The following is an 8,774-nucleotide window of genomic DNA, read 5'->3' on the forward strand; positions in this document are numbered from 1 at the left end:
ACTAAAGCCAGGAGGTGTTGTATTCTCTGCAACTTTTTGCCGCTGATTCAACGGCAATGGCTGCAGATTTGGAACCACTCGAACAGATCCCGCTCCTGGTGACGTCAAAGCAGGAAAATTCACGTTCGTGAATGCTGGTGGTGTTTTGCGACGATTTGGTTGGTGCCTCGTCGTCGCTGGCTGCCCATCTTTTACAAACTCAGCACGTTTTGGGTAGCTCCGATTCTTGGTCGAATGGTCGCCACCGCAATTGAAGCATTTGTGCTCACCTCCGCAGGTTGCACAACGACTCTTGATGAAACAGTCCCTTCCACCATGTCCAAACTGCAAGCAGTTTGAACACTGTGTCACGTCACGGTGTACTGGACGATAACGTTCCCAAGACACGATGATGTTGAAAATTGCCCGAACTGCTTTCAGCTCAGCTGGCGTAGTCGATCCTTTCTCGAGATGAACGAAGGACAGTTGATCACGATACTTGATGTTCTTGTTGTGTCTCGTCATCTTGAAAACTTCGATCACGTTCAAATTAAGAGTTTTTAGCTCTTCCATGTCATACAAGCCACGGAGGACCTGTTTCATGGGTCGTTTAACTGGATCGTCATGGCTTCCAGTGGTTAATCTTGGTGTTGTTCAAGAAATCTCGAACGTAGTTGTAATCCTTTCTGCCATGTAGCAGAATTTGGAGTCCATAAGCACACAAGCGTCGTTAAAATTCTTCCTTCTCGCTCACGTCCACGGAAAGGGTAGCGAACTGGTTTCCAGACGAATTTTGAGCGTCCTTGCTCAAACTGCCTGGTTTTACAGGTAGCGCATCGGCATTCTTTAGCTTCTTTAAATCTACCGATCGTGCTGGTGAGGACCGCCTCTTTTTCTTGCCGTGAGGCATTTTTGCACTTTTTAGCACTTTTCAGGAGCTAATATTTAGGATACCTCTCTCGTTGTTGGTTCCCAAAGGAATTCCCTATGGATGTTTTTTTTTTAATATCAAGGGAAGGTTGAACAGTTTTCAATATCAGAACAGTTAAAAATATACTTGATAACAACAAAAACCAAACCTAAACCGAAAAAAAATAAAATTAAAGGAGGTATGAATGTTCTTAATTAAGTTTACCAAAGTATTTTGAGTTGTTAGACTGAAATGGTAATTCCGACTTTTTTTCATACTTTTACGAGATTTTTCGATTTTTAAGTTTAAAAGTCAAATTTGAGGAGGAGCCCACGACTTTTTTTCGTTCAAAATTTTTGTGAAGATAGCCTAAGATGTTACAAAAAGATTCAAGAAAAATGCAGGGTGGAGCAACTCACCTAAAAAAAATACAAAAATCATTTACTGAAACTGATTTCAAAAACCGAAAGTGGGAATCGATTCTCCAGACAATTTTACATAAAAGTCTCCATATTGACTACTGTCCTAAGTCCAATCCTTGTGAAGTTACAGCGGTTTTAAAAATAAAAATGTTGAAAAAAATGGTTTTTTGATGGTTTTTTGCAATTTCTATATGACAGACTTGATTTTTCAGTCTCGAAAATATTTTTACCGGAAAGCTCGTCCAATTTCCCATAAGTTTGTCTCAGACCACATTTCAATTGGATGTATGGGCTTACAGATATAAGCTAATTACATTGCTCATAACTGAAAACATAATATTTTTTTCAGTGTAGTATAGTAACCTGGATAGTGAATTAGCTTAAATCATCAAAAAAATGAGTTATTTTGAAAAGAGGTCAAAGACAATCTTATGGGAAATTGGACGAGCTTTTCGGTAAAAATATTTACGAGACTGAAAAATCAAGTCTGTCACATAGAAATTGCAAAAAACCATCAAAAAATCGTTTAGAGCACTTTTCAAAAAAACAGTTTTAGTAAATGATTTTTGTATTTTTTTAGGTGCTCCATCCTGCATTTTTCTTGAGTCTTTTTGTAACAACTCCTCCTCAAATTTGACTTTTAAACTTAAAAATCGAAAAATCCCGTAAAAGTAGAGTGTTTTTTTTTCTTTCAGTGTATTTTTTTTCGGAAAGCCCGTCAAACTACAAGTTTGTCTCAGACCACTTTTTGATACGATGCAACGGCTTCGAGATACAGAAATTTTTAAATTCCGAATTACAAAATTTTTTAAAACACTTACGCCCTTCTCAAATGTCGTTATCGAGTGGCTTATATAAGCGTAGGATAACATGTCTACAAAGTTTCATTGAAATCGGAGAAGGTCGAGAAAAAAGTACCTGAAAAATTCCTGTTTTGGGCAGGAATTGCTCTACTGTCAATGGACGGAGAGGATAAATCCCGAAATTACCGATAGTACTTTACTCATGGGTTCATTTTCCGAAAAATACATCTTTAAAAAAAAGTTCCGATACCGAGTTTGGCATTGCTGTATCGGCCACCATGATTTGGTGACTAAGTGGCGATCATTTGTCTATATAAGCCACTCAATGGGATGGACTGTTTCTATGAATGAACACGATTTGTTGTTGTTGTAAGCGCGAGAGATCTCTCGCTAAATAGAAACTTTCCTCTCGTTTCTTTTCGGGAGAACTATCCACTTAGTCTTTAACTTCTGTCTGCCTGTGTGGATCGATCGGACCGCGCACTGGACTCACAATCCAGAGGTCGCCGGTTCAAATCCCGAGGCGGACGCAAATAAATTCTAAGTGTAAATATAAATTTTCGGTGCCCTCTTCCCGTGCCATACCTTCACACTTAGGAGACCCGGGAGGCGGAGTCTTGTCGCAAAAAGAACGATACACGCATGTGGATCCGTTGACGAAACCGCAAGGTTTAAGAGGGCCACAATAAGGTGTTACGTCGATTCCGTTCCTTTAACTTCGGGTGTATAACTGGTCGCAGTAGTTTTAAGGGTCTACAAAAAATGGGCATACCACTCAACCACTCAACCACTTGACTACTTTTCAGAAAAAAACTCGCAGGTAAGTCTGCATATATTTAAAAAAAACTAGAACTTGCGAACTGCGTTCTGTGTTTTTAGTACAGCCTCGCCGCACCGCAACATTGCCATTGTAGAAGATCAGATTGAATTGCATGTGTTCAAAACTTGCGGTTGCGTCTGGGATCCTGCGAGTTTCCTGTTGTAGACCAAGCCTTAGGCTGTTAGTTTTGGAACAAAAAAAAATCGTGACCTCACCTTTAAATTTGATTATAAACTTAAAAATCATAAAATTTCATATTAGTGGAGTGTTTTTTTTTCTTTCAGTATATGTCAAGCAAAGCAATGTAAAAGGGCCGAAGCCGAAGTGTGAACAAAGAGTCTATCCTGCTCACGTCATTTGGTGCTTACATTAGGAACGAGCAGGATCGACTCTTTGTTTACACTTCGGCTTCGGCCCTATTGCAATGTTTTGCTAGATGTTTTCTAGAAAGCCTGTCAAAATTTCGATTAGTTTGTCTCTGAAGTTCCATTGAAATCGGAGAGGGTCGGGTAAAACCGATTTCCTATTTTGCATGGAATTGCTAACAAATTGGAAGCTTAAACCTCTGCTGCCCAATTTTTTGTTGTAGGTTGTTTGTGTTTCCCGTACTCAGCAACTTTTTTTCTACGAAAAACTTAACTTTTCTTGTTTATATTTTTCTTGATTATTTTTTCGTTATTTTTCTTGCATTTATCATGTTTAGGTTATGTTTGTTTTAGTAAGTATCTGGCTTAATCTACCACCTCCTATCATTACCTGTTGTCTGTCAAGTTTTTTCATGTTTCTACAGATTTTTTTCAATTGTTTGCTTGTTTTTCACATTTGTTACAATCGACCGCTTGCCGTCCAAAGTGGTTCTCCTACGGCGCGTCGTCGATGGACCCGTCCGCTGCTCGCCCTGGTCTCGCCACAGATGGTTGCGGCTGTGGCCTTCGGTACACCTTCGAGAGTGCCAAGAATCCCCGGATAGGCACAGTTGCGAGCAGGTTATCCCGGTAACAATTGCGTTCAGGGAGACTCGAGGGTAGTTCGAGTCTCCGGTAGGTGTCTGCGATACGGGTGAGCCGTCGTTGGCATGGCTTTCTACCTAAGGTACTCGCGATTGAGTGTGTAGTAGTGCGGTTGTCAAAATCGATATCTCTGACTCTCTCACTCCACTGACACTGACTTTGTTTATGTTTTGGTTTTCCGGGCACGGTCCATTGTTCGTTTGTTATTGTTTTGGTTTTAGTGGCACGGAGTCATGCACTCACACTAATGCAAAGCAAGATCGCGAGTACCTATGATATACAGCCTTGCGTCGTTGGCACTGAGATGGTTGCCACCAAACACAAGGAGTCCTGGCAGTAGATAGTTTGACACTTAAAAAAAAGTAAAAAAAAGCAAACTAAAAAAAGAAAACCTGGCGGAACAGATGGTAGTCGATCCATCTGTTCGCTTTGGCGTCGTCCGGGGAATAGAACGATTCCGCGGATTCCCAGAAAGATGGTGGTCTTAGTTCTTCCCCTTGCCTCCTCATCTAGATCTGACCCCAATCCTTCCTGTCACGACTCCTTTCGCCTCCCCGCTCACAACTAATAGATCCTCTGGTGGCGGGTTATGGAAGTTCGTTGGTAGAGGTGTGCCGGGCTTCGCTGGGAGAAAACCACCAGACACACAAATACTAGCCAAGGATGACATTTTTACGAATTTTCTACGAGAAATCCGCGGAAATTTTCACTAGAGATGTCCCGACGGTTACACATTTTCTACTATTGTGAAAGCAGACAAAAATCAAAATACGAGCGCAACCTGTCTAAGCTGTTGCACCACAGGATTATGCACACGCTAACGACGAACCACTACATTTTTGTTCGGCGCAACTGATTTGTTCGCGCAACAGAAGTGATGCGCACTTCAGTTTGGTGCTGCGCCGATAATATTGATCAATAAAGTTATCATTTTAATTGCAAAAAAAATCTTAGAGGCATAGTGTGATACACTACAAAAAATGCTGCATACTCATTTTCACAATATATAGAGGAAATGTTAGTAAGTAACACATTTATAGTTGACCTCAGAAAAAATATGTTTAAAAACATTGCCAAATACACATAAAACAAGTCACACTTCCAACCAAAGAATGTTCTTAAATTTTAAGATTTCTTCATTACAATGCTTTTAAAAGATTAAAAATTTGTTGATAAAAAGATTTTTGGTGAATTTTTGGATTGAAACGCACCTAGAGGCGGGGTGGGTAACATTGTAACAACATGTTAACATGGCAAAACTGGAGCACTTTAGTATGTATAAAAACAGCTTATGTTATTTTCATAACTTGAAAACGTTGTGTTTTCATTTGACTGGACTTTCTGTATGACTTTTGGACTAGGTAAAATGGGGTTGCATATTACCCTCTCTTCCCCTACTTGTATATAAGAATTTATTAATTGTTTAAAGGTTCAATAAAGAGTACATTCATTTGAAAACAGAATCAAAATTTCATATAAGTTGACAGAGTTTTGTTGTTTTATCAAGAAACTGGGTTAAAATCCACATGACAAAACTGAAATAACTTAACAATGACCTTTTTTTATTAAGGTTTCAGGGGGTTATCGATATAGGATTTTTTCCACTTTCCACCGCCAACCTGAACATATCATCCCCACCCTAAAGGATGGAAAAATGAGTGGAATTTTAATCGAAAAATCTTTTCCCCGACCAAATTTACCCTCACGCCAGCGATGGTTGATCCGGTCCCGACTCCTCACATTGTGCACATTATCCAGGTCCGGTTTCCGGCCATCCAGGCATCTGTCTCGTTTCTCATAATAGGTCATTCCAAGGGTTTCCAGAAGCGTTCATTACATGCCAGTCTGCCAATTAATTACTCGAATTACTGGTCCAAAATGATTAATTACACAAATTACTTAATTACTTTTCACTACGATAAAACATTTTATTTATATTTAAGTATTCATTTCTACGGTTCTTAACTAAATTATAGATAAATAGATCATTCGATAACTCTTTCAAAAATTATTCTGTTTACTTTGTTTTTTCACGTATAATTTTTATTGATAATAGATATAGGCGATTAAACGTCAAAAATGCCCCCAACTAGAGGGCGCTGAAACTTTGAGTGATGTTTACATGATATCCTACAGCGAGTTGGTTTGAAATTTGGAATTTTTATTTTATTATAAAATTGACATTCGTATTTAATTACACAACTTTTCGGTAAAAATAAGTAGCTCAATTGATATCTAGAATTTTTTAAAAGTCTTATAAACATATAAAACACAATAGCTTAAAGGACCTTTAAAAAATATCTGGAAATGACCAATAATAATTGTTTCATGGCCAATTTAACCTGTTCATTATCTGATTCGAAATTTCATTATGTTTCACGTTTCAATCAACCGAACCCTTATCAATCAATTGCAAATGAAGATTATTTAAGTTGACTTACGTTTTTGAAGTCATGTTTGCCATAAAAGCAAAAAAATTGTACTACTTTACTTCAATATATGAAATTAATAATATTTTCAGCTTCCAAAGTCGAATGCCATTAATATATAGAATTTGATGTAAAAAGGCCCCTGATTATTTGAGCTATACAAAAACTTTGACAAATATTTGCAGCGGCTTTTCTTGAGAATTGTGAAATTTATCAAAATAACGTTAAGTTTCAAAACGCTTTTCAAACATTGGTTTGACATTACTTTGCATTTTTTTTCTCAAGCAAATTTAAAAAATCTGTTACTGAAAATACAGATTATGTGGAACGTGACATTAACATTGGATTCAATGGCATCTGAATATTAGTTGATTTTAATTTCACTGAGTTTGATTTTTACCATTGAAACATTTGTCTCAGAAATATTTGGAAATTTTTAGGGAAAATTACTGATCTCTTAATAGAGAGATATTACAGGACTGTCAATTTCTGCAGATGATGAAAAAATATAAAAAAACATATTTTTATTATTATTGATTTTTAAATGGCCATCACTTGAAAACTTTGTTTGTTTCAATGATAATTAAGTACATTTTGGTTTAAAATATTTGATCCACAAAAACTTCAAATTATTTTGACTGCCTATTAGAAGAAAAAGCATAAAAAAATCGATTCTAATGTAGTTCTTGCAAAAAAACATATTTTTATAATAACTTAATAAAAATAAATAGATTTTAGATTCACAAAACATTTTTCACTGGGTAATATATCATGGCCTTTCGTTGTTAATCAGTTTGATAAACAACATGATAAAAATAAATTTTAGGAAAGTTTTAGGAGAGAACTATGCACACAAAAAAAATATTTCCGAATGTTACATCATTTATGATGTAACACTTTTGCACGTCATTAAACATTTAAATTTAAATGGAATTTGATGTAAATTTGCAACAAATTATACGTAAAAACATGATTTCACGTGTGATTCAACTGTTTACATCAAATCTCAAGTTTACATCAACTGTGTTTAAATGTGATTCATCTTTTCCGTGTCGAGTAAATTACACTTTTTTTCTGTGTGGTGAATAAGGCCTTCTCATACAGAATCAGTTTTTTGTAATCTTTGTGTTTCACTCTTATTTGAAATCAATAAGATTCTGTTATAATAGATTATATGTAAAAAGTAAATAGTTTTGTTGAAAAAGTACAATTTAAAAAAATCAATTACTGTAATTACTCAAAAATTACTTTAATTACCAATTAATTACTTTAAATTACGCTAATTACCGTGAATTACTAAGTAATTAAAGAATTACCTAATTACCAGCTAAAAATCAAAGTAATTATTAATTACTTGCCAGTCTGTGGCCTTGCTGGAAACCCTTGGGTCATTCCATGGACAACACATAACTGTACCCAGGAACAGGAACATTGCTACAGCGCATGGATTTCCGATAGAATTTCCCGCCGTTGACTGTTGCTTTCCATCAGGTGCTGGCCTGTCTGACAACATCGATGGAGTTCGGTCGGGCTGTGGATGGTCAATCAAATAAATCATAATTGCAAATTTTTGGATCGCTCTTCCGTCCGTCTGTCTGGCGGGGGCAGTACGTCGTGCGATGATGCGACCTGTAGGTGAATTCCATCGAGTTAGAGGGTGCGTTTTGGAGGGTGCATAACTTTAGGCTGCTGATTTGTAATGAAATTTACCGGAGAGCTGTAACTGGGGTGCACATCCTGATTTAATTTCAGACAACATTGAGAATGTTTCAGCCTCGCAGATTTTTTCAAAAGCAGAGTAAAACTTTTTTGTAATCATTTGAGCGGGAAAACGAACTTTCCACTACTGGATGTTAAAATCATTACAATATAATTGATTTCTTGAACGATGTAATTTCTTCGATAAAGGTCTAGGAATGAATTATGACCAAAAACAAAAAAAAAACATTTCACTTATAATTTTTGAACAAAGCAAACTTTTGTGAATTAATGATAGAGTGTGCAAACGCCGTTCTTATTTCAAATCCTCTCTCTGCTTATCGCACTAATTTGTTATTAATCACTTTTATTTCTGAGCAATTCTCTACGAAATCGGTATTTTTTTTAGAATTTTAATTTTTGTATTTTTTAATCCGACTGCAACTTTTTTGGTGCCTTCGGTATGCCCAGATAAGCCATTTTGCATCATTAGTTTGTAAATACAAATTTGGCATCTGTCCATACGATGTATGAAAATACAAAAATCTGTATCTTTTGAAGGATTTTTTTGATCGATTTGGTGTCTTGGGCAAAGTTGTAGGTATGGATACGGACTGCACTGACAAAAATGATGCACGGTAAAAAATAATTTGATGATTTTTTTATTTAAAATTTTGTCGCTAAAACTTCATTTGCAAACAAA

Source organism: Culex quinquefasciatus, chromosome 1 (assembly GCF_015732765.1).
Source record: "Culex quinquefasciatus strain JHB chromosome 1, VPISU_Cqui_1.0_pri_paternal, whole genome shotgun sequence".
In the NCBI taxonomy this organism is placed as follows: Eukaryota; Metazoa; Arthropoda; class Insecta; order Diptera; family Culicidae; genus Culex; species Culex quinquefasciatus.